Source organism: Somniosus microcephalus, chromosome 7 (genome assembly GCF_052327205.1).
Source record: "Somniosus microcephalus isolate GS21.2 chromosome 7, FLI_Smic_1.0, whole genome shotgun sequence".
NCBI classification, from domain to species: Eukaryota; Metazoa; Chordata; class Chondrichthyes; order Squaliformes; family Somniosidae; genus Somniosus; species Somniosus microcephalus.
Window position 1 is genome coordinate 197,834,800 of NC_140993.1, and position 21,758 is coordinate 197,856,557.

Below are 21,758 nucleotides of genomic sequence, written 5' to 3' on the forward strand. Positions count from 1 at the left end.
AGGGACTGAGGAACTGAGGGAGAAGGCACACAGGGACTGAGGGAGAGGGCACTCGGGGATCGAGGGAGATGACACTCAGGGACTGAGGGAGAGGGACTGAGGGAGAGGGCACTCAGGGACTGATGGAGAGAACACTCAGGGACTGAGGGAGAGGGACTGAGGGAGAGGGCACTCAGGGACTGAGGGAGAGGGCACTCAGGGACTGAGGGAGAGGGACTGAGGGACTGAGGGAGCAGACACTCGGACTGAGGGAGAGGGACTGGGGCATGAGGTAGAGGGCGCTCAGGGCCTCAGGGTGAGGGTGCTGAGGGACTGAGGGAGAGGGTGCTCAGGGATTGCGGGAGAGAGCGCTCAGGGACTGAGGGAGAGGACACTCATGGACTGAGGGAGAGGGCGCTCAGGGACTGAGGGACAGGGCGCTCAGGGACTGAGGGACAGGGCACTCAGTGACTGAGGGAGAGGGCACTCAGGGACTGAGGGAGATTGCGCATAGGGACTGAGGAAGAGGGTGCTCAGGGACTGAGGAAGAGGACGCTCAGGGTCTGAGGGAGAGGACGCATAGGGACTGCGGAAGAGGGCGCTCAGGGACTGAGGGAGAGGACGCTCAGCGACTGAGGGAGAGGGACTGAGGGAGAGGACGCTCATGGACTGAGGGAGACGGCTCTCAGGGACTGAGGGAGAGGGACTGAGGGACTGAGGGAGAGGACGCTCATGGACTGAGGGAGGGGGCACTCAGTGATTGAGAGGAGAGGGACTGAGGGAGAGGGTCTGAGGGAGAGGACACTCTCGGACTGAGGGAGAGGGTCAGGGCCTGTGGGAGAGGGACTGAGGGACTGAGGGAGAAGGCACACAGCGACTGAGGGAGAGGGCACTCGGGGACTGAGGGAGAGGGACTGAGGGACTGAGCGAGAGGGCACTCAGGGACTGAGGGAGAGGGACTGAGGGACTGAGGCAGAGGGACTGAGGGAGAGGGCACTGAGGGACTGAGGGAGAGGGTGCTGAGCGACTGAGGGAGAGGACACAGGAACTGAGGGAGAGGGACAGAGGGAGAGGACACTCGGACTGAGGGAAAGGGTCTGGGACTGAGGAAGAGCACGCTCAGGGACTGAGGGAGTGGGCGCTCGGACTGAGGGAGAGGGACTGTAGGAGAGGGCACTCAGACTGAAGGTGAGGGTGCTGAGGGACTGAGGGAGAGGGCGCTCAGGGTCTGAGGGAGAGGACACTCACAGACTGAGGTAGAGGACACTCAGAGACTAAGGGCAACGGCACTCAGGGACTGAGGGAGAGGACACGCAGGAACTGAGGGAGAGGGACTGAGGGAGAGGGTGCTCAGGTACTGAGGGAGAGGGACTGAGCGACTGAGGGAGAAGGCACACAGGGACTGAGGGAGAGGGCACTCTGGGACTGAGGGAGAGGACACTCAGGGACTGAGGGAGAGGCATTGAGGGACTGAGGGAGAGGGCACTCAGGGACTGAGGGAGAGGGACTGAGGGAGAGGGACTGAGGGAGTGGGCACTCAGTGACTGAGGGAGAGGGACTGAGGGAGCGAGCACTCAGGGACTGAGGGAGTGGGCACTCAGTGACTGAGGGAGAGGGCACTGAGGGACAGAGGGAGAGGGCGCTCAGGGACTGAGGAAGAGGGCGCTCAGGGACAGGGAGAGGGCGCTCAGGGTCTGAGGGAGAGGATGCATTGGGACTGAGGAAGAGGGCGCTCAGGGACTGAGGGAGAGGACGCTCAGCGACTGACGGAGTGGGACTGAGGGACTGAGGAAGAGGACGCTCATGGACTGAGGGAAGGGGCACTCAGGGACTGAGGGAGAGGGACTGAGGGAGAGGGTCTGAGGGAGAGGGATTCAAGGACTGAGGGAGAGGACACTCAGGGACTGAGGGAGTGGATCTGAGGGACTGAGGGAGAGGGTCTGAGGGGCTGAGGGAGAGGACGCTCAGGGACTGAGGGAGAGGACGCTCAGCGACTGACGGAGTGGGACTGAGGGACTGAGGAAGAGGACGCTCATGGAATGAGGGAGAGGGCACTCAGGGACTGAGGGAGAGGGACTGAGGGAGGGGGTCTGAGGGAGAGGACACTCACGGACTGAGGTAGAGGATACTCACGGACTGAGGGCAAAGGCATTCAGAGTCTGAGGAAGAGGACACGCAGGAACTGAGGGAGAGGTACTGAGGGGCTGAGGGAGAGGGTGCTCAGGGACTGAGGGAGAGGGACTGAGCGACTGAGGGAGAAGACACTCAGGGACTGAGGGAGAGGGCACTCAGTGACTGAGGGAGAGAGACTGAGGGACTGAGGGAGAGGGCACTGAGGGACTGAGGGAGAGGGCGCTGAGAGACTGAGGGAGAGGACACTCAGGAACTGAGGGAGAGGGACTGAGGGTGAGGACACTCAGGGACTGAGGGAGAGGGACTGAGGGAGAAGACACTCAGGGACTGAGGGAGAGGGCACTCAGGGACTGAGGGAGAGAGACTGAGGGACTGAGGGAGAGGGTCTGATGGACTGAGGCAGAGGGTCTGAGGGACTGATGGAGAGGGCACTGAGGAACTGAGGGAGAGGGCGCTGAGGGACTGAGGGAGAGCACGCTCAGGGACTGAGGGAGTGGGCGCTCAGGGACTGAAGGAGTGGGGCTGTAGGAGAGGGCACTCTGACTGGAGGTGAGGGTGCTGAGGGACTGAGGGAGAGGGCGCTCAGAGACTGAGGGAGAGGATGCTCAGCGACTGAGGGAGAGGGAGAGGGACTGTGGGAGACGACGCTCATGGATTGAGGTAGAGGGCACTCAGCGACTGAGGGAGAGGGCGCTGAGGGACTGAGGGAGAGGGCGCGCAGGGATTGAGGGAGAGAGCGCTCAGGGACTGAGGGAGAGGACACTCGTGGACTGAGGGAGAGGGCGCTCAGGGGCGGAGGGACAGGGCACTCAGGGACAGAGAGAGAGTGCTCAGGGACTGAGGGAGATGGCGCATAGGGACTGAGGAAGTGGGCGCTCAAGGACTGAGGTAGCGGGCGCTCAGGGACTGAGGGAGAGGATGCTCAGCGACTGAGGGAGAGGGACTGAGGGACTGAGGGAGAGGACGCTCGTGGACTGAGGGAGACGGCTCTCAGGGACTGAGGGAGAGGGACTGAGCGACTGAGGGAGAGGACGCTCATGGACTGTGGGAGGGGGCATTCAGTGATTGAGGGAGAGGGACTGAGGGAGAGGGTCTGAGGGAGAGGACACTCACGGACTGAGGTAGAGGACACTCAGAGACTGAGTGCATGGGCATTCGGACTGAGGGAGAGGACACGCAGGAACTGAGGGAGAGGGACTGAGGGACTGAGGGAGAAGACACTCAGGGACTGAGGGAGAGGGCATTCAGGGACTGAGGGAGAGGGACTGAGGGACTGAGGGAGAGGGCACTCAGCGACTGAGGGAGAGGGACTGAGGGACTGAGGCAGAGGGACTGAGGGAGAGGGTAGTGGTGGACTGAGGGAGAGGGCACTGAGGGGACTGAGGGAAAGGACTCTCAGGAACTGAGGGAGAGGGGCTGAGGGTGAGGACACTCAGGGACTGAGGAAAAGGGTCTGGGACTGAGGGAGAGCATGCTCAGGAACTGAGGGAGTGGGCGCTCAGTGACTGAGGGAGAGCGACTGCAGGAGAGGGCACTCGGACTGAAGGTGAGGGTGGTGAGGGACTGAGGGAGAGGGCGCTCAGTGTCTGAGGGAGAGGACGCATAGGGACTGAGGAAGAGGGCACTCAGGGACTGAGGGAGAGGATGCTCAGTGACTGAGGGAGAGGGACAGGGACTGTGGGAGAGGACGCTCATGGATTGAGGTAGAGGGCACTCAGCGACTGAGGGAGAGGGACTGAGGGACTGAGGGAGAAGACACTCAGGGACCGAGGGAGAGGGCACTCAGTGACTGAGGGAGAGAGACTGAGGGACTGAGGGAGAGGGACTGAGGGACTGAGGCAGAGGGCCTGAGGGACTGAGGGAGAGGGCACTGAGGGACTGGGCGCTGAGGGACTGGGGGAGAGGACACTCAGTGACTGAGGGAGAGAGACTGAGGGACTGAGGGAGAGGGCACTGAGGGGCTGAGGGAGAGGGCGCTGAGAGACTGAGGGAGAGGACACTCAGGAACTGAGGAAGAGGGACTGAGGGAGAAGGCACTCAGGGACTGACGGAGAGAGACTGAGGGACTGAGGGAGAGGGTCTGAGGGACTGAGGCAGAGGGTCTGAGGGACTGAGGGAGAGGGCACTGAGGGACTGAGGGAGAGGGCACTGAGGGACTGAGGGAGAGGACACTCAGGAACTGAGGGAGAGGGACTGATGGTGAGGACACTCAGGGACGGAGGGAAAGGGTCTGGGACTGAGGGAGAGCATGCTCAGGGACTGAGGGAGTGGGCGCTCAGGGACTGAGGGAGAAGGACTGTAGGAGAGGGCACTCGGACTGAAGGTGAGGGTGCTGAGGGACTGAGGGAGAGGGCGCTCAGGGTCTGATGGAGAGAACACTCAGGGACTGAGGGAGAGGAACTGAGGGAGTGGGCACTCAGTGACTGAGGGAGAGGGACTGAGGGAGAGGGCACTCAGTGACTGAGGGAGAGGGACTGAGGGAGAGGGCACTCAGGGACTGAGGGAGAGGGACTGAGGGAGAGGGCACTCAGGGACTGATGGAGAGAACACTCAGGGACTGAGGGAGAGGGACTGAGGGAGTGGGCACTCAGTGACTGAGGGAGAGGGACTGAGGGGCTGAGGGAGAGGGTGCTCAGGGACTGAGGGCGAGGGACTGAGCGACTGAGGGAGAAGACACTCAGGGACTGAGGGAGAGGGCACTCAGTGACTGAGGGAGAGAGACTGAGGGAGAGGGCACTGAGGGGCTGAGGGAGAGGGCGCTGAGAGACAGAGGGAGAGGACACTCAGGAACTGAGGGAGAGTGACTGAGGGTGAGGACACTCAGGGACTGAGGGAGAGGGACTGAGGGAGAAGACACTCAGGGACTGAGGGAGAGGGCACTCAGGGACTGAGGGAGAGAGACTGAGAGACTGAGGGAGAGGGTCTGAGGCAGAGGGTCTGAGGGACTGAGGGAGAGGGCACTGAGGGACTGAGGGAGAGGGCGCTGAGGGACTGAGGGAGAGGACACTCAGGAACTGAGGGAGAGGGACTGAGGGTGAGGACACTCAGGGACGGAGGGAAAGGGTCTGGGACTGAGGGAGAGCACGCTCAGGGACTGAGGGAGTGGGCGCTCAGGGACTGAGGGAGAAGGACTGTAGGAGAGGGCACTCGGACTGAAGGTGAGGGTGCTGAGGGACTGAGGGAGAGGGCGCTCAGGGACTGAGGGAGAGGATGCTCAGCAACAAAGGGAGAGGGACAGGGCCTGTGGGAGAGGACACTCATGGATTGAGGTAGAGGGCACTCAGCGACTGAGGGAGAGGGACTGAGGGACTGAGGGGGAGGGACTGAGGGAGAGGACACTCAGGGACTGAGGGAGAGGGACTGAGGGACTGAGGAACTGAGGGAGAAGGCACACAGGGACTGAGGGAGAGGGCACTCGGGGATCGAGGGAGATGACACTCAGGGACTGAGGGAGAGGGACTGAGGGAGAGGGCACTCAGGGACTGATGGAGAGAACACTCAGGGACTGAGGGAGAGGGACTGAGGGAGAGGGCACTCAGGGACTGAGGGAGAGGGCACTCAGGGACTGAGGGAGAGGGACTGAGGGACTGAGGGAGCAGACACTCGGACTGAGGGAGAGGGACTGGGGCATGAGGTAGAGGGCGCTCAGGGCCTCAGGGTGAGGGTGCTGAGGGACTGAGGGAGAGGGTGCTCAGGGATTGCGGGAGAGAGCGCTCAGGGACTGAGGGAGAGGACACTCATGGACTGAGGGAGAGGGCGCTCAGGGACTGAGGGACAGGGCGCTCAGGGACTGAGGGACAGGGCACTCAGTGACTGAGGGAGAGGGCACTCAGGGACTGAGGGAGATTGCGCATAGGGACTGAGGAAGAGGGTGCTCAGGGACTGAGGAAGAGGACGCTCAGGGTCTGAGGGAGAGGACGCATAGGGACTGCGGAAGAGGGCGCTCAGGGACTGAGGGAGAGGACGCTCAGCGACTGAGGGAGAGGGACTGAGGGAGAGGACGCTCATGGACTGAGGGAGACGGCTCTCAGGGACTGAGGGAGAGGGACTGAGGGACTGAGGGAGAGGACGCTCATGGACTGAGGGAGGGGGCACTCAGTGATTGAGAGGAGAGGGACTGAGGGAGAGGGTCTGAGGGAGAGGACACTCTCGGACTGAGGGAGAGGGTCAGGGCCTGTGGGAGAGGGACTGAGGGACTGAGGGAGAAGGCACACAGCGACTGAGGGAGAGGGCACTCGGGGACTGAGGGAGAGGGACTGAGGGACTGAGCGAGAGGGCACTCAGGGACTGAGGGAGAGGGACTGAGGGACTGAGGCAGAGGGACTGAGGGAGAGGGCACTGAGGGACTGAGGGAGAGGGTGCTGAGCGACTGAGGGAGAGGACACAGGAACTGAGGGAGAGGGACAGAGGGAGAGGACACTCGGACTGAGGGAAAGGGTCTGGGACTGAGGAAGAGCACGCTCAGGGACTGAGGGAGTGGGCGCTCGGACTGAGGGAGAGGGACTGTAGGAGAGGGCACTCAGACTGAAGGTGAGGGTGCTGAGGGACTGAGGGAGAGGGCGCTCAGGGTCTGAGGGAGAGGACACTCACAGACTGAGGTAGAGGACACTCAGAGACTAAGGGCAACGGCACTCAGGGACTGAGGGAGAGGACACGCAGGAACTGAGGGAGAGGGACTGAGGGAGAGGGTGCTCAGGTACTGAGGGAGAGGGACTGAGCGACTGAGGGAGAAGGCACACAGGGACTGAGGGAGAGGGCACTCTGGGACTGAGGGAGAGGACACTCAGGGACTGAGGGAGAGGCATTGAGGGACTGAGGGAGAGGGCACTCAGGGACTGATGGAGAGAACACTCAGGGACTGAGGGAGAGGGCACTCAGGGACTGAGGGAGAGGGACTGAGGGAGAGGGACTGAGGGAGTGGGCACTCAGTGACTGAGGGAGAGGGACTGAGGGAGCGAGCACTCAGGGACTGAGGGAGTGGGCACTCAGTGACTGAGGGAGAGGGCACTGAGGGACAGAGGGAGAGGGCGCTCAGGGACTGAGGAAGAGGGCGCTCAGGGACAGGGAGAGGGCGCTCAGGGTCTGAGGGAGAGGATGCATTGGGACTGAGGAAGAGGGCGCTCAGGGACTGAGGGAGAGGACGCTCAGCGACTGACGGAGTGGGACTGAGGGACTGAGGAAGAGGACGCTCATGGACTGAGGGAAGGGGCACTCAGGGACTGAGGGAGAGGGACTGAGGGAGAGGGTCTGAGGGAGAGGGATTCAAGGACTGAGGGAGAGGACACTCAGGGACTGAGGGAGTGGATCTGAGGGACTGAGGGAGAGGGTCTGAGGGGCTGAGGGAGAGGACGCTCAGGGACTGAGGGAGAGGACGCTCAGCGACTGACGGAGTGGGACTGAGGGACTGAGGAAGAGGACGCTCATGGAATGAGGGAGAGGGCACTCAGGGACTGAGGGAGAGGGACTGAGGGAGGGGGTCTGAGGGAGAGGACACTCACGGACTGAGGTAGAGGATACTCACGGACTGAGGGCAAAGGCATTCAGAGTCTGAGGAAGAGGACACGCAGGAACTGAGGGAGAGGTACTGAGGGGCTGAGGGAGAGGGTGCTCAGGGACTGAGGGAGAGGGACTGAGCGACTGAGGGAGAAGACACTCAGGGACTGAGGGAGAGGGCACTCAGTGACTGAGGGAGAGAGACTGAGGGACTGAGGGAGAGGGCACTGAGGGACTGAGGGAGAGGGCGCTGAGAGACTGAGGGAGAGGACACTCAGGAACTGAGGGAGAGGGACTGAGGGTGAGGACACTCAGGGACTGAGGGAGAGGGACTGAGGGAGAAGACACTCAGGGACTGAGGGAGAGGGCACTCAGGGACTGAGGGAGAGAGACTGAGGGACTGAGGGAGAGGGTCTGATGGACTGAGGCAGAGGGTCTGAGGGACTGATGGAGAGGGCACTGAGGAACTGAGGGAGAGGGCGCTGAGGGACTGAGGGAGAGGACACTCAGGAACTGAGGGAGAGGGACTGAGGGTGAGGACACTCAGGGACGGAGGGAAAGGGTCTGGGACTGAGGGAGAGCACGCTCAGGGACTGAGGGAATGGGCGCTCAGGGACTGAGGGAGAAGGGCTGTAGAAGAGGGCACTCGGACTGAAGGTGAGGGTGCTGAGGGGCTGAGGGAGAGGGCGCTCAGGGTCTGAGGGAGAGGACGCATAGGGACTGAGGAAGAGGGCGCTCAGGGACTGAGGGAGAGGATGCTCAGCAAATGAGGGAGAGGGACAGGGCCTGTGGGAGAGGACACTCATGGATTGAGGTGGAGAGCACTCAGCGACTGAGGGAGAGGGACTGAGGGACTGAGGGAGAGGGACTGAGGGAGAAGGCACACAGGGACTGATGGAGAGGGCACTCGGGGACTGAGGGAGATGACACTCAGGGACTGATGGAGATGACACTCAGGGACTGAGGGAGATGACACTCAGGGACTGAGGGAGATGACACTCAGGGACTGAGGGAGAGGGACTGAGGGACTGAGGGAGAGGGAACTCAGTGACTGATGGAGAGAACACTCAGGGACTGAGGGAGAAGGACTGAGGGAGCGGGCACTCAGTGACTGAGGGAGAGGGACTGAGGGTGAGGGCACTCAGGGACTGAGGGAGAGGGACTGAGGGACTGAGGGAGCGGACACTCGGACTGAGGGAGAGGGACAGGGGCATGAGGTAGAGGGCGCTCAGGGCCTCAGGGTGAGGGCGCTGAGGGACTGAGGGAGAGGGTGCTCAGGGATTGAGGGAGAGAGCGCTCAGGGACTGAGGAAGAGGACGCTCATGGACTGAGGGAGGGGGCACTCAGGGACTGAGGGAGAGGGACTGAGGGAGAGGGACTGAGGGAGAGGGTCTGAGGGAGAGGACACTCATGGACTGAGGTAGAGGACACTCACGGACTGAGGTAGAGGACACTCAGAGACTGAGGGAGAGGACACGCAGGAACTGAGGGAGAGGGACTGAGTGGCTGAGGGAGAGGGTGCTCAGGGACTGAGGGAGAGGGACTGAGCGACTGAGCGAGAAGACACTCAGGGACTGATGGAGAGGTCACTCAGTGACTGAGGGAGAGAGACTGAGGGACTGAGGGAGAGGGTCTGAGGGACTGAGGGAGAGGGCACTGAGGGACTGAGGGAGTGGGCGCTGAGGGACTGAGGGAGAGGACACTCAGGAACTGAGGGAGAGGGACTGAGGGTGAGGACACTCAGGGACGGAGGGAAAGGGTCTGGGACTGAGGGAGAGCACGCTCAGGGACTGAGGGAGTGGGCGCTCAGGGACTGAGGGAGAAGGACTGTAGGAGAGGGCACTCGGACTGAAGGTGAGGGTGCTGAGGGACTGAGGGAGAGGGCGCTCAGGGACTGAGGGAGAGGATGCTCAGCAACAAAGGGAGAGGGACAGGGCCTGTGGGAGAGGACACTCATGGATTGAGGTAGAGGGCACTCAGCGACTGAGGGAGAGGGACTGAGGGACTGAGGGGGAGGGACTGAGGGAGAGGACACTCAGGGACTGAGGGAGAGGGACTGAGGGACTGAGGAACTGAGGGAGAAGGCACACAGGGACTGAGGGAGAGGGCACTCGGGGATCGAGGGAGATGACACTCAGGGACTGAGGGAGAGGGACTGAGGGAGAGGGCACTCAGGGACTGATGGAGAGAACACTCAGGGACTGAGGGAGAGGGACTGAGGGAGAGGGCACTCAGGGACTGAGGGAGAGGGCACTCAGGGACTGAGGGAGAGGGACTGAGGGACTGAGGGAGCAGACACTCGGACTGAGGGAGAGGGACTGGGGCATGAGGTAGAGGGCGCTCAGGGCCTCAGGGTGAGGGTGCTGAGGGACTGAGGGAGAGGGTGCTCAGGGATTGCGGGAGAGAGCGCTCAGGGACTGAGGGAGAGGACACTCATGGACTGAGGGAGAGGGCGCTCAGGGACTGAGGGACAGGGCGCTCAGGGACTGAGGGACAGGGCACTCAGTGACTGAGGGAGAGGGCACTCAGGGACTGAGGGAGATTGCGCATAGGGACTGAGGAAGAGGGTGCTCAGGGACTGAGGAAGAGGACGCTCAGGGTCTGAGGGAGAGGACGCATAGGGACTGCGGAAGAGGGCGCTCAGGGACTGAGGGAGAGGACGCTCAGCGACTGAGGGAGAGGGACTGAGGGAGAGGACGCTCATGGACTGAGGGAGACGGCTCTCAGGGACTGAGGGAGAGGGACTGAGGGACTGAGGGAGAGGACGCTCATGGACTGAGGGAGGGGGCACTCAGTGATTGAGAGGAGAGGGACTGAGGGAGAGGGTCTGAGGGAGAGGACACTCTCGGACTGAGGGAGAGGGTCAGGGCCTGTGGGAGAGGGACTGAGGGACTGAGGGAGAAGGCACACAGCGACTGAGGGAGAGGGCACTCGGGGACTGAGGGAGAGGGACTGAGGGACTGAGCGAGAGGGCACTCAGGGACTGAGGGAGAGGGACTGAGGGACTGAGGCAGAGGGACTGAGGGAGAGGGCACTGAGGGACTGAGGGAGAGGGTGCTGAGCGACTGAGGGAGAGGACACAGGAACTGAGGGAGAGGGACAGAGGGAGAGGACACTCGGACTGAGGGAAAGGGTCTGGGACTGAGGAAGAGCACGCTCAGGGACTGAGGGAGTGGGCGCTCGGACTGAGGGAGAGGGACTGTAGGAGAGGGCACTCAGACTGAAGGTGAGGGTGCTGAGGGACTGAGGGAGAGGGCGCTCAGGGTCTGAGGGAGAGGACACTCACAGACTGAGGTAGAGGACACTCAGAGACTAAGGGCAACGGCACTCAGGGACTGAGGGAGAGGACACGCAGGAACTGAGGGAGAGGGACTGAGGGAGAGGGTGCTCAGGTACTGAGGGAGAGGGACTGAGCGACTGAGGGAGAAGGCACACAGGGACTGAGGGAGAGGGCACTCTGGGACTGAGGGAGAGGACACTCAGGGACTGAGGGAGAGGCATTGAGGGACTGAGGGAGAGGGCACTCAGGGACTGATGGAGAGAACACTCAGGGACTGAGGGAGAGGGCACTCAGGGACTGAGGGAGAGGGACTGAGGGAGAGGGACTGAGGGAGTGGGCACTCAGTGACTGAGGGAGAGGGACTGAGGGAGCGAGCACTCAGGGACTGAGGGAGTGGGCACTCAGTGACTGAGGGAGAGGGCACTGAGGGACAGAGGGAGAGGGCGCTCAGGGACTGAGGAAGAGGGCGCTCAGGGACAGGGAGAGGGCGCTCAGGGTCTGAGGGAGAGGATGCATTGGGACTGAGGAAGAGGGCGCTCAGGGACTGAGGGAGAGGACGCTCAGCGACTGACGGAGTGGGACTGAGGGACTGAGGAAGAGGACGCTCATGGACTGAGGGAAGGGGCACTCAGGGACTGAGGGAGAGGGACTGAGGGAGAGGGTCTGAGGGAGAGGGATTCAAGGACTGAGGGAGAGGACACTCAGGGACTGAGGGAGTGGATCTGAGGGACTGAGGGAGAGGGTCTGAGGGGCTGAGGGAGAGGACGCTCAGGGACTGAGGGAGAGGACGCTCAGCGACTGACGGAGTGGGACTGAGGGACTGAGGAAGAGGACGCTCATGGAATGAGGGAGAGGGCACTCAGGGACTGAGGGAGAGGGACTGAGGGAGGGGGTCTGAGGGAGAGGACACTCACGGACTGAGGTAGAGGATACTCACGGACTGAGGGCAAAGGCATTCAGAGTCTGAGGAAGAGGACACGCAGGAACTGAGGGAGAGGTACTGAGGGGCTGAGGGAGAGGGTGCTCAGGGACTGAGGGAGAGGGACTGAGCGACTGAGGGAGAAGACACTCAGGGACTGAGGGAGAGGGCACTCAGTGACTGAGGGAGAGAGACTGAGGGACTGAGGGAGAGGGCACTGAGGGACTGAGGGAGAGGGCGCTGAGAGACTGAGGGAGAGGACACTCAGGAACTGAGGGAGAGGGACTGAGGGTGAGGACACTCAGGGACTGAGGGAGAGGGACTGAGGGAGAAGACACTCAGGGACTGAGGGAGAGGGCACTCAGGGACTGAGGGAGAGAGACTGAGGGACTGAGGGAGAGGGTCTGATGGACTGAGGCAGAGGGTCTGAGGGACTGATGGAGAGGGCACTGAGGAACTGAGGGAGAGGGCGCTGAGGGACTGAGGGAGAGGACACTCAGGAACTGAGGGAGAGGGACTGAGGGTGAGGACACTCAGGGACGGAGGGAAAGGGTCTGGGACTGAGGGAGAGCACGCTCAGGGACTGAGGGAATGGGCGCTCAGGGACTGAGGGAGAAGGGCTGTAGAAGAGGGCACTCGGACTGAAGGTGAGGGTGCTGAGGGGCTGAGGGAGAGGGCGCTCAGGGTCTGAGGGAGAGGACGCATAGGGACTGAGGAAGAGGGCGCTCAGGGACTGAGGGAGAGGATGCTCAGCAAATGAGGGAGAGGGACAGGGCCTGTGGGAGAGGACACTCATGGATTGAGGTGGAGAGCACTCAGCGACTGAGGGAGAGGGACTGAGGGACTGAGGGAGAGGGACTGAGGGAGAAGGCACACAGGGACTGATGGAGAGGGCACTCGGGGACTGAGGGAGATGACACTCAGGGACTGATGGAGATGACACTCAGGGACTGAGGGAGATGACACTCAGGGACTGAGGGAGATGACACTCAGGGACTGAGGGAGAGGGACTGAGGGACTGAGGGAGAGGGAACTCAGTGACTGATGGAGAGAACACTCAGGGACTGAGGGAGAAGGACTGAGGGAGCGGGCACTCAGTGACTGAGGGAGAGGGACTGAGGGTGAGGGCACTCAGGGACTGAGGGAGAGGGACTGAGGGACTGAGGGAGCGGACACTCGGACTGAGGGAGAGGGACAGGGGCATGAGGTAGAGGGCGCTCAGGGCCTCAGGGTGAGGGCGCTGAGGGACTGAGGGAGAGGGTGCTCAGGGATTGAGGGAGAGAGCGCTCAGGGACTGAGGAAGAGGACGCTCATGGACTGAGGGAGGGGGCACTCAGGGACTGAGGGAGAGGGACTGAGGGAGAGGGACTGAGGGAGAGGGTCTGAGGGAGAGGACACTCATGGACTGAGGTAGAGGACACTCACGGACTGAGGTAGAGGACACTCAGAGACTGAGGGAGAGGACACGCAGGAACTGAGGGAGAGGGACTGAGTGGCTGAGGGAGAGGGTGCTCAGGGACTGAGGGAGAGGGACTGAGCGACTGAGCGAGAAGACACTCAGGGACTGATGGAGAGGTCACTCAGTGACTGAGGGAGAGAGACTGAGGGACTGAGGGAGAGGGACTGAGGGACTGAGGCAGAGGGTCTGAGGGACTGAGGGAGAGGGCACTGAGGGACTGAGGGAGTGGGCGCTGAGGGACTGAGGGAGAGGACACTCAGGAACTGAGGGAGAGGGACTGAGGGTGAGGACACTCAGGGACTGAGGGAAAGGGTCTGGGACTGAGGGAGAGCACGCTCAGGGACTGAGGGAGTGGGTGCTCAGGGACTGAAGGAGTGGGGCTGTAGGAGAGGGCACTCTGACTGGAGGTGAGGGTGCTGAGGGACTGAGGGAGAGGGCGCTCAGAGACTGAGGGAGAGGATGCTCAGCGACTGAGGGAGAGGGACAGGGACTGTGGGAGACGACGCTCATGGATTGAGGTAGAGGGCACTCAGCGACTGAGGGAGAGGGCGCTGAGGGACTGAGGGAGAGGGCGCGCAGGGATTGAGGGAGAGAGCGCTCAGGGACTGAGGGAGAGGACACTCGTGGACTGAGGGAGAGGGCGCTCAGGGGCGGAGGGACAGGGCACTCAGGGACAGAGAGAGGGTGCTCAGGGACTGAGGGAGATGGCGCATAGGGACTGAGGAAGTGGGCGCTCAAGGACTGAGGTAGCGGGCGCTCAGGGACTGAGGGAGAGGATGCTCAGCGACTGAGGGAGAGGGACTGAGGGACTGAGGGAGAGGACGCTCGTGGACTGAGGGAGACGGCTCTCAGGGACTGAGGGAGAGGGACTGAGGGACTGAGGGAGAGGACGCTCATGGACTGTGGGAGGGGGCATTCAGTGATTGAGGGAGAGGGACTGAGGGAGAGGGTCTGAGGGAGAGGACGCTCACGGACTGAGGTAGAGGACACGGGCATTCGGACTGAGGGAGAGGACACGCAGGAACTGAGGGAGAGGGACTGAGGGACTGAGGCAGAGGGACTGAGGGAGAGGGTAGTGGTGGACTGAGGGAGAGGGCACTGAGGGACTGAGGGAAAGGACTCTCAGGAACTGAGGGAGAGGGGCTGAGGGAGAGGACACTCAGGGACTGAGGGAGAGGGCATTCAGGGACTGAGGGAGAGGGACTGAGGGACTGAGGCAGAGGGACTGAGGGAGAGGGTAGTGGTGGACTGAGGGAGAGGGCACTGAGGGACTGAGGGAAAGGACTCTCAGGAACTGAGGGAGAGGGGCTGAGGGAGAGGACACTCAGGGACTGAGGAAAAGGGTCTGGGACTGAAGGAGAGCATGCTCAGGAACTGAGGGAGTGGGCGCTCAGTGACTGAGGGAGAGCGACTGCAGGAGAGGGCACTCGGACTGAAGGTGAGGGTGGTGAGGGACTGAGGGAGAGGGCGCTCAGTGTCTGAGGGAGAGGACGCATAGGGACTGAGGGAGAGGGCACTCAGGGACTGAGGGAGAGGATGCTCAGTGACTGAGGGAGAGGGACAGGGACTGTGGGAGAGGACGCTCATGGATTGAGGTAGAGGGCACTCAGCGACTGAGGGAGAGGGACTGAGGGACTGAGGGAGAGGACACTCAGGGACCGAGGGAGAGGGCACTCAGTGACTGAGGGAGAGAGACTGAGGGACTGAGGGAGAGGGCACTGAGGGACTGAGGGAGTGGGCGCTGAGGGACTGAGGGAGAGGACACTCAGTGACTGAGGGAGAGAGACTGAGGGACTGAGGGAGAGGGCACTGAGGGGCTGAGGGAGAGGGCGCTGAGAGACTGAGGGAGAGGACACTCAGGAACTGAGGGAGAGGGACTGAGGGAGAGGGCACTCAGGGACTGAGGGAGAGAGACTGAGGGACTGAGGGAGAGGGTCTGAGGGACTGAGGCAGAGGGTCTGAGGGACTGAGGGAGAGGGCACTGAGGGACTGAGGGAGAGGGCACTGAGGGACTGAGGGAGAGGACACTCAGGAACTGAGGGAGAGGGACTGAGGGTGAGGACACTCAGGGACGGAGGGAAAGGGTCTGGGACTGAGGGAGAGCATGCTCAGGGACTGAGGGAGTGGGCGCTCAGGGACTGAGGGAGAAGGACTGTCGGAGAGGGCACTCGGACTGAAGGTGAGGGTGCTGAGGGACTGAGGGAGAGGGCGCTCAGGGTCTGATGGAGAGAACACTCAGGGACTGAGGGAGAGGAACTGAGGGAGTGGGCACTCAGTGACTGAGGGAGAGGGACTGAGGGAGAGGGCACTCAGGGACTGAGGGAGAGGGACTGAGGGAGAGGGCACTCAGGGACTGATGGAGAGAACACTCAGGGACTGAGGGAGAGGGACTGAGGGAGTGGGCACTCAGTGACTGAGGGAGAGGGACTGAGGGGCTGAGGGAGAGGGTGCTCAGGGACTGAGGGCGAGGGACTGAGCGACTGAGGGAGAAGACACTCAGGGACTGAGGGAGAGGGCACTCAGTGACTGAGGGAGAGAGACTGAGGGACTGAGGGAGAGGGCACTGAGGGGCTGAGGGAGAGGGCGCTGAGAGACAGAGGGAGAGGACACTCAGGAACTGAGGGAGAGGGACTGAGGGTGAGGACACTCAGGGACTGAGGGAGAGGGACTGAGGGAGAAGACACTCAGGGACTGAGGGAGAGGGCACTCAGGGACTGAGGGAGAGAGACTGAGGGACTGAGGGAGAGGGTCTGAGGGGCTGAGGCAGAGGGTCTGAGGGACTGAGGGAGAGGGCACTGAGGGATTGAGGGAGAGGGCGCTGAGGGACAGAGGGAGAGGACACTCAGGAACTGAGGGAGAGGGACTGAGGGTGAGGACACTCAGGGACGGAGGGAAAGGGTCTGGGACTGAGGGAGAGCACGCTCAGGGACTGAGGGAGTGGGCGCTCAGGGACTGAGGGAGAAGGACTGTAGGAGAGGGCACTCGGACTGAAGGTGAGGGTGCTGAGGGACTGAGGGAGAGAGCGCTCAGGGACTGAGGGAGAGGATGCTCAGCAACAAAGGGAGAGGGACAGGGCCTGTGGGAGAGGACACTCATGGATTGAGGTAGAGGGCACTCAGCGACTGAGGGAGAGGGACTGAGGGGGAGGGACTGAGGGAGATGACACTCAGGGACTGAGGGAGAGGGACTGAGGGACTGAGGAACTGAGGGAGAAGGCACACAGGGACTGAGGGAGAGGGCACTCGGGGACTGAGGGAGATGACACTCAGGGACTGAGGGAGAGGGACTGAGGGAGAGGGCACTCAGGGACTGATGGAGAGAACACTCAGGGACTGAGGGAGAGGGACTGAGGGAGTGGGCACTCAGTGACTGAGGGAGAGGGACTGAGGGAGAGGGCACCCAGGGACTGATGGAGAGGGCACTCAGGGACTGAGGGAGAGGGACTGAGGGACTGAGGGAGCAGACACTCGGACTGAGGGAGAGGGACTGGGGCATGAGGTAGAGGGCGCTCAGGGCCTCAGGGTGAGGGTGCTGAGGGACTGAGGGAGAGGGTGCTCAGGGATTGCGGGAGAGAGCGCTCAGGGACTGAGGGAGAGGACACTCATGGACTGAGGGAGAGGGCGCTCAGGGACTGAGGGACAGGGCGCTCAGGGACTGAGGGACAGGGCACTCAGTGACTGAGGGAGAGGGACTGAGGGAGAGGGCACTCAGGGACTGAGGGAGATGGCTCATAGGGACTGAGGAAGAGGCTGCTCAGGGACTGAGGAAGAGGACGCTCAGGGTCTGAGGGAGAGGACGCATAGGGACTGCGGAAGAGGGCGCTCAGGGATTGAGGGAGAGGACGCTCAGCGACTGAGGGAGAGGGACTGAGGGAGAGGACGCTCATGGACTGAGGGAGACGGCTCTCAGGGACTGAGGGAGAGGGACTGAGGGACTGAGGGAGAGGACGCTCATGGACTGAGGGAGGGGGCACTCAGTGATTGAGGGAGAGGGACTGAGGGAGAGGGTCTGAGGGAGAGGACACTCTCAGACTGAGGGAGAGGGTCAGGGCCTGTGGGAGAGGGTCTGAGGGACTGAGGGACTGAGGGAGAAGGCACACAGCGACTGAGGGAGAGGGCACTCGGGGACTGAGGGAGAGGGACTGAGGGACTGAGCGAGAGGGCACTCAGGGACTGAGGGAGAGGGACTGAGGGACTGAGGCAGAGGGACTGAGGGAGAGGGCACTGAGGGACTGAGGGAGAGGGCACTGAGGGACTGAGGGAAAGGACTCTCAGGAACTGAGGGAGAGGGGCTGAGGGAGAGGACACTCAGGGACTGAGGAAAAGGGTCTGGGACTGAGGGGGAGCATGCTCTGGAACTGAGGGAGTGGGCGCTCAGTGACTGAGGGAGAGGGACTGCAGGAGAGGGCACTCGGACTGAAGGTGAGGGTGGTGAGGGACTGAGGGAGAGGGCGCTCAGTGTCTGAGGGAGAGGACGCATAGGGACTGAGGAAGAGGGCGCTCAGGGACTGAGGGAGAGGATGCTCAGCGACTGAGGGAGAGGGACTGGGACTGTGGGAGAGGACGCTCATGGATTGAGGTAGAGGGCACTCAGCGACTGAGGGAGAGGGACTGAGGGACTGAGGGAGAGGACGCTCAGGGAGTGAGGGAGAGGACGCACAGGGACTGAGGGAGACAGACTGAGGGACTGAGGGGAGGACGCTCGGGGACTGAGGGAGAGGGACGGAGGGACTGAGGGCGAGGTCACTCAGGGACCGAGGGAGAGGGACTGTGGGAGAGGGACTGAGGGACTGAGGGAGGGGACGCTCAGGAACTGAGGGAGAGTAGATTGAGGAATAGGAAACTCAGGGACTGAGGGAGAGTGAACTGAGGGACTGAGGGAGAGGACACTCAGGGACTGTGGGAGAATGCCTGAGCGACTGAGGGAGAAGGACTGAGAGACTGAGGGAGGGGGACTGAGGGACTGTGGGAGAGGGAGTGAGGGATCAAGGGAGAGTGACTAAGGGACTGAGGGAGAGGGACTGAGGGAGACGGCGCACATGGACTGAGGGAGAGGACACTCAGGGACTGAGGGAGAGGACGCTCGGGACTGAGGGAGGGGACACTCGGGGACTGAGGGAGAGGGCACTCAGGGACTGAGGGAGAAAGCGCTGAGGGGCTGGGAGAGGGCACTCAGGGATTAAGGGAGAGGGCACTCAGGGACTGGGGGAGAGGGCGCTGAGGGACTGAGGGAGAGGACACACAGGGACTCTGGTAGAGCGCGCTCAGGTACTGAAGGAGAGGGCGCTCAGGGAATGAGGCAGAGGGTGCTCAGGGACTGATGGAGTGGGCACTCAGGGACTAAGGGAGATTGCACTTAGGGACTGAGGGAGAGCACGCTCAGGGACTGAGGGAGTGGGCGCTCAGGGACTGAGGGAGAGGGACTGAGTGACTGAGGGAGCGGACACTCGGATTGAGGGAGAGGGACTGGGGCATGAGGTAGAGGGCGCTCAGGGCCTCAGGGTGAGGGCGCTGAGGGACTGAGGGAAAGGTTGCTCAGGGATTGCGGGAGAGAGCGCTCAGGGACTGAGGGAGAGGGCACTCAGGGACTGAGGGAGAGGGACTGAGGGACTGAGGGAGAGGGACTGAGGGAGTGGGCACTCAGTGACTGAGGGAGAGGGACTGAGGGAGCGAGCACTCAGGGACTGAGGGAGTGGGCACTCAGTGACTGAGGGAGAGGGCACTGAGGGACAGAGGGAGAGGGCGCTCAGGGACTGAGGAAGAGGGCGCTCAGGGACAGGGAGAGGGCGCTCAGGGTCTGAGGGAGAGGATGCATTGGGACTGAGGAAGAGGGCGCTCAGGGACTGAGGGAGAGGACGCTCAGCGACTGACGGAGTGGGACTGAGGGACTGAGGAAGAGGACGCTCATGGACTGAGGGAAGGGGCACTCAGGGACTGAGGGAGAGGGACTGAGGGAGAGGGTCTGAGGGAGAGGGATTCAAGGACTGAGGGAGAGGACACTCAGGGACTGAGGGAGTGGATCTGAGGGACTGAGGGAGAGGGTCTGAGGGGCTGAGGGAGAGGACGCTCGGACTGAGGGAGAGGACGCTCAGCGACTGACGGAGTGGGACTGAGGGACTGAGGAAGAGGACGCTCATGGAATGAGGGAGAGGGCACTCAGGGACTGAGGGAGAGGGACTGAGGGAGGGGGTCTGAGGGAGAGGACACTCACGGACTGAGGTAGAGGATACTCACGGACTGAGGGCAAAGGCATTCAGAGTCTGAGGAAGAGGACACGCAGGAACTGAGGGAGAGGTACTGAGGGGCTGAGGGAGAGGGTGCTCAGGGACTGAGGGAGAGGGACTGAGCGACTGAGGGAGAAGACACTCAGGGACTGAGGGAGAGGGCACTCAGTGACTGAGGGAGAGAGACTGAGGGACTGAGGGAGAGGGCACTGAGGGACTGAGGGAGAGGGCGCTGAGAGACTGAGGGAGAGGACACTCAGGAACTGAGGGAGAGGGACTGAGGGAGAAGACACTCAGGGACTGAGGGAGAGGGCACTCAGGGACTGAGGGAGAGAGACTGAGGGACTGAGGGAGAGGGTCTGATGGACTGAGGCAGAGGGTCTGAGGGACTGATGGAGAGGGCACTGAGGGACTGAGGGAGAGGGCGCTGAGGGACTGAGGGAGAGGACACTCAGGAACTGAGGGAGAGGGACTGAGGGTGAGGACACTCAGGGACGGAGGGAAAGGGTCTGGGACTGAGGGAGAGCACGCTCAGGGACTGAGGGAATGGGCGCTCAGGGACTGAGGGAGAAGGGCTGTAGAAGAGGGCACTCGGACTGAAGGTGAGGGTGCTGAGGGGCTGAGGGAGAGGGCGCTCAGGGTCTGAGGGAGAGGACGCATAGGGACTGAGGAAGAGGGCGCTCAGGGACTGAGGGAGAGGATGCTCAGCAAATGAGGGAGAGGGACAGGGCCTGTGGGAGAGGACACTCATGGATTGAGGTGGAGAGCACTCAGCGACTGAGGGAGAGGGACTGAGGGACTGAGGGAGAGGGACTGAGGGAGAAGGCACACAGGGACTGATGGAGAGGGCACTCGGGGACTGAGGGAGATGACACTCAGGGACTGATGGAGATGACACTCAGGGACTGAGGGAGATGACACTCAGGGACTGAGGGAGATGACACTCAGGGACTGAGGGAGAGGGACTGAGGGACTGAGGGAGAGGGAACTCAGTGACTGATGGAGAGAACACTCAGGGACTGAGGGAGAAGGACTGAGGGAGCGGGCACTCAGTGACTGAGGGAGAGGGACTGAGGGAGAGGGCACTCAGGGACTGAGGGAGAGGGACTGAGGGACTGAGGGAGCGGACACTCGGACTGAGGGAGAGGGACAGGGGCATGAGGTAGAGGGCGCTCAGGGCCTCAGGGTGAGGGCGCTGAGGGACTGAGGGAGAGGGTGCTCAGGGATTGAGGGAGAGAGCGCTCAGGGACTGAGGAAGAGGACGCTCATGGACTGAGGGAGGGGGCACTCAGGGACTGAGGGAGAGGGACTGAGGGAGAGGGTCTGAGGGAGAGGACACTCATGGACTGAGGTAGAGGACACTCACGGACTGAGGTAGAGGACACTCACGGACTGAGGTAGAGGACACTCACGGACTGAGGGCAAGGGCATTCAGAGACTGAGGGAGAGGACGCGCAGGAACTGAGGGAGAGGGACTGAGTGGCTGAGGGAGAGGGTGCTCAGGGACTGAGGGAGAGGGACTGAGCGACTGAGGGAGAAGACACTCAGGGGCTGATGGAGAGGTCACTCAGTGACTGAGGGAGAGAGACTGAGGGACTGAGGGAGAGGGACTGAGGGACTGAGGCAGAGGGTCTGAGGGACTGAGGGAGAGGGCACTGAGGGACTGAGGGAGTGGGCGCTGAGGGACTGAGGGAGAGGACACTCAGGAACTGAGGGAGAGGGACTGAGGGTGAGGACACTCAGGGACTGAGGGAAAGGGTCTGGGACTGAGGGAGAGCACGCTCAGGGACTGAGGGAGTGGGTGCTCAGGGACTGAAGGAGTGGGGCTGTAGGAGAGGGCACTCTGACTGGAGGTGAGGGTGCTGAGGGACTGAGGGAGAGGATGCTCAGCGACTGAGGGAGAGGGACAGGGACTGTGGGAGACGACGCTCATGGATTGAGGTAGAGGGCACTCAGCGACTGAGGGAGAGGGCGCTGAGGGACTGAGGGAGAGGGCGCGCAGGGATTGAGGGAGAGAGCGCTCAGGGACTGAGGGAGAGGACACTCGTGGACTGAGGGAGAGGGCGCTCAGGGGCGGAGGGACAGGGCACTCAGGGACAGAGAGAGGGTGCTCAGGGACTGAGGGAGATGGCGCATAGGGAATGAGGAAGTGGGCGCTCAAGGACTGAGGTAGCGGGCGCTCAGGGACTGAGGGAGAGGATGCTCAGCGACTGAGGGAGAGGGACTGAGGGACTGAGGGAGAGGACGCTCGTGGACTGAGGGAGACGGCTCT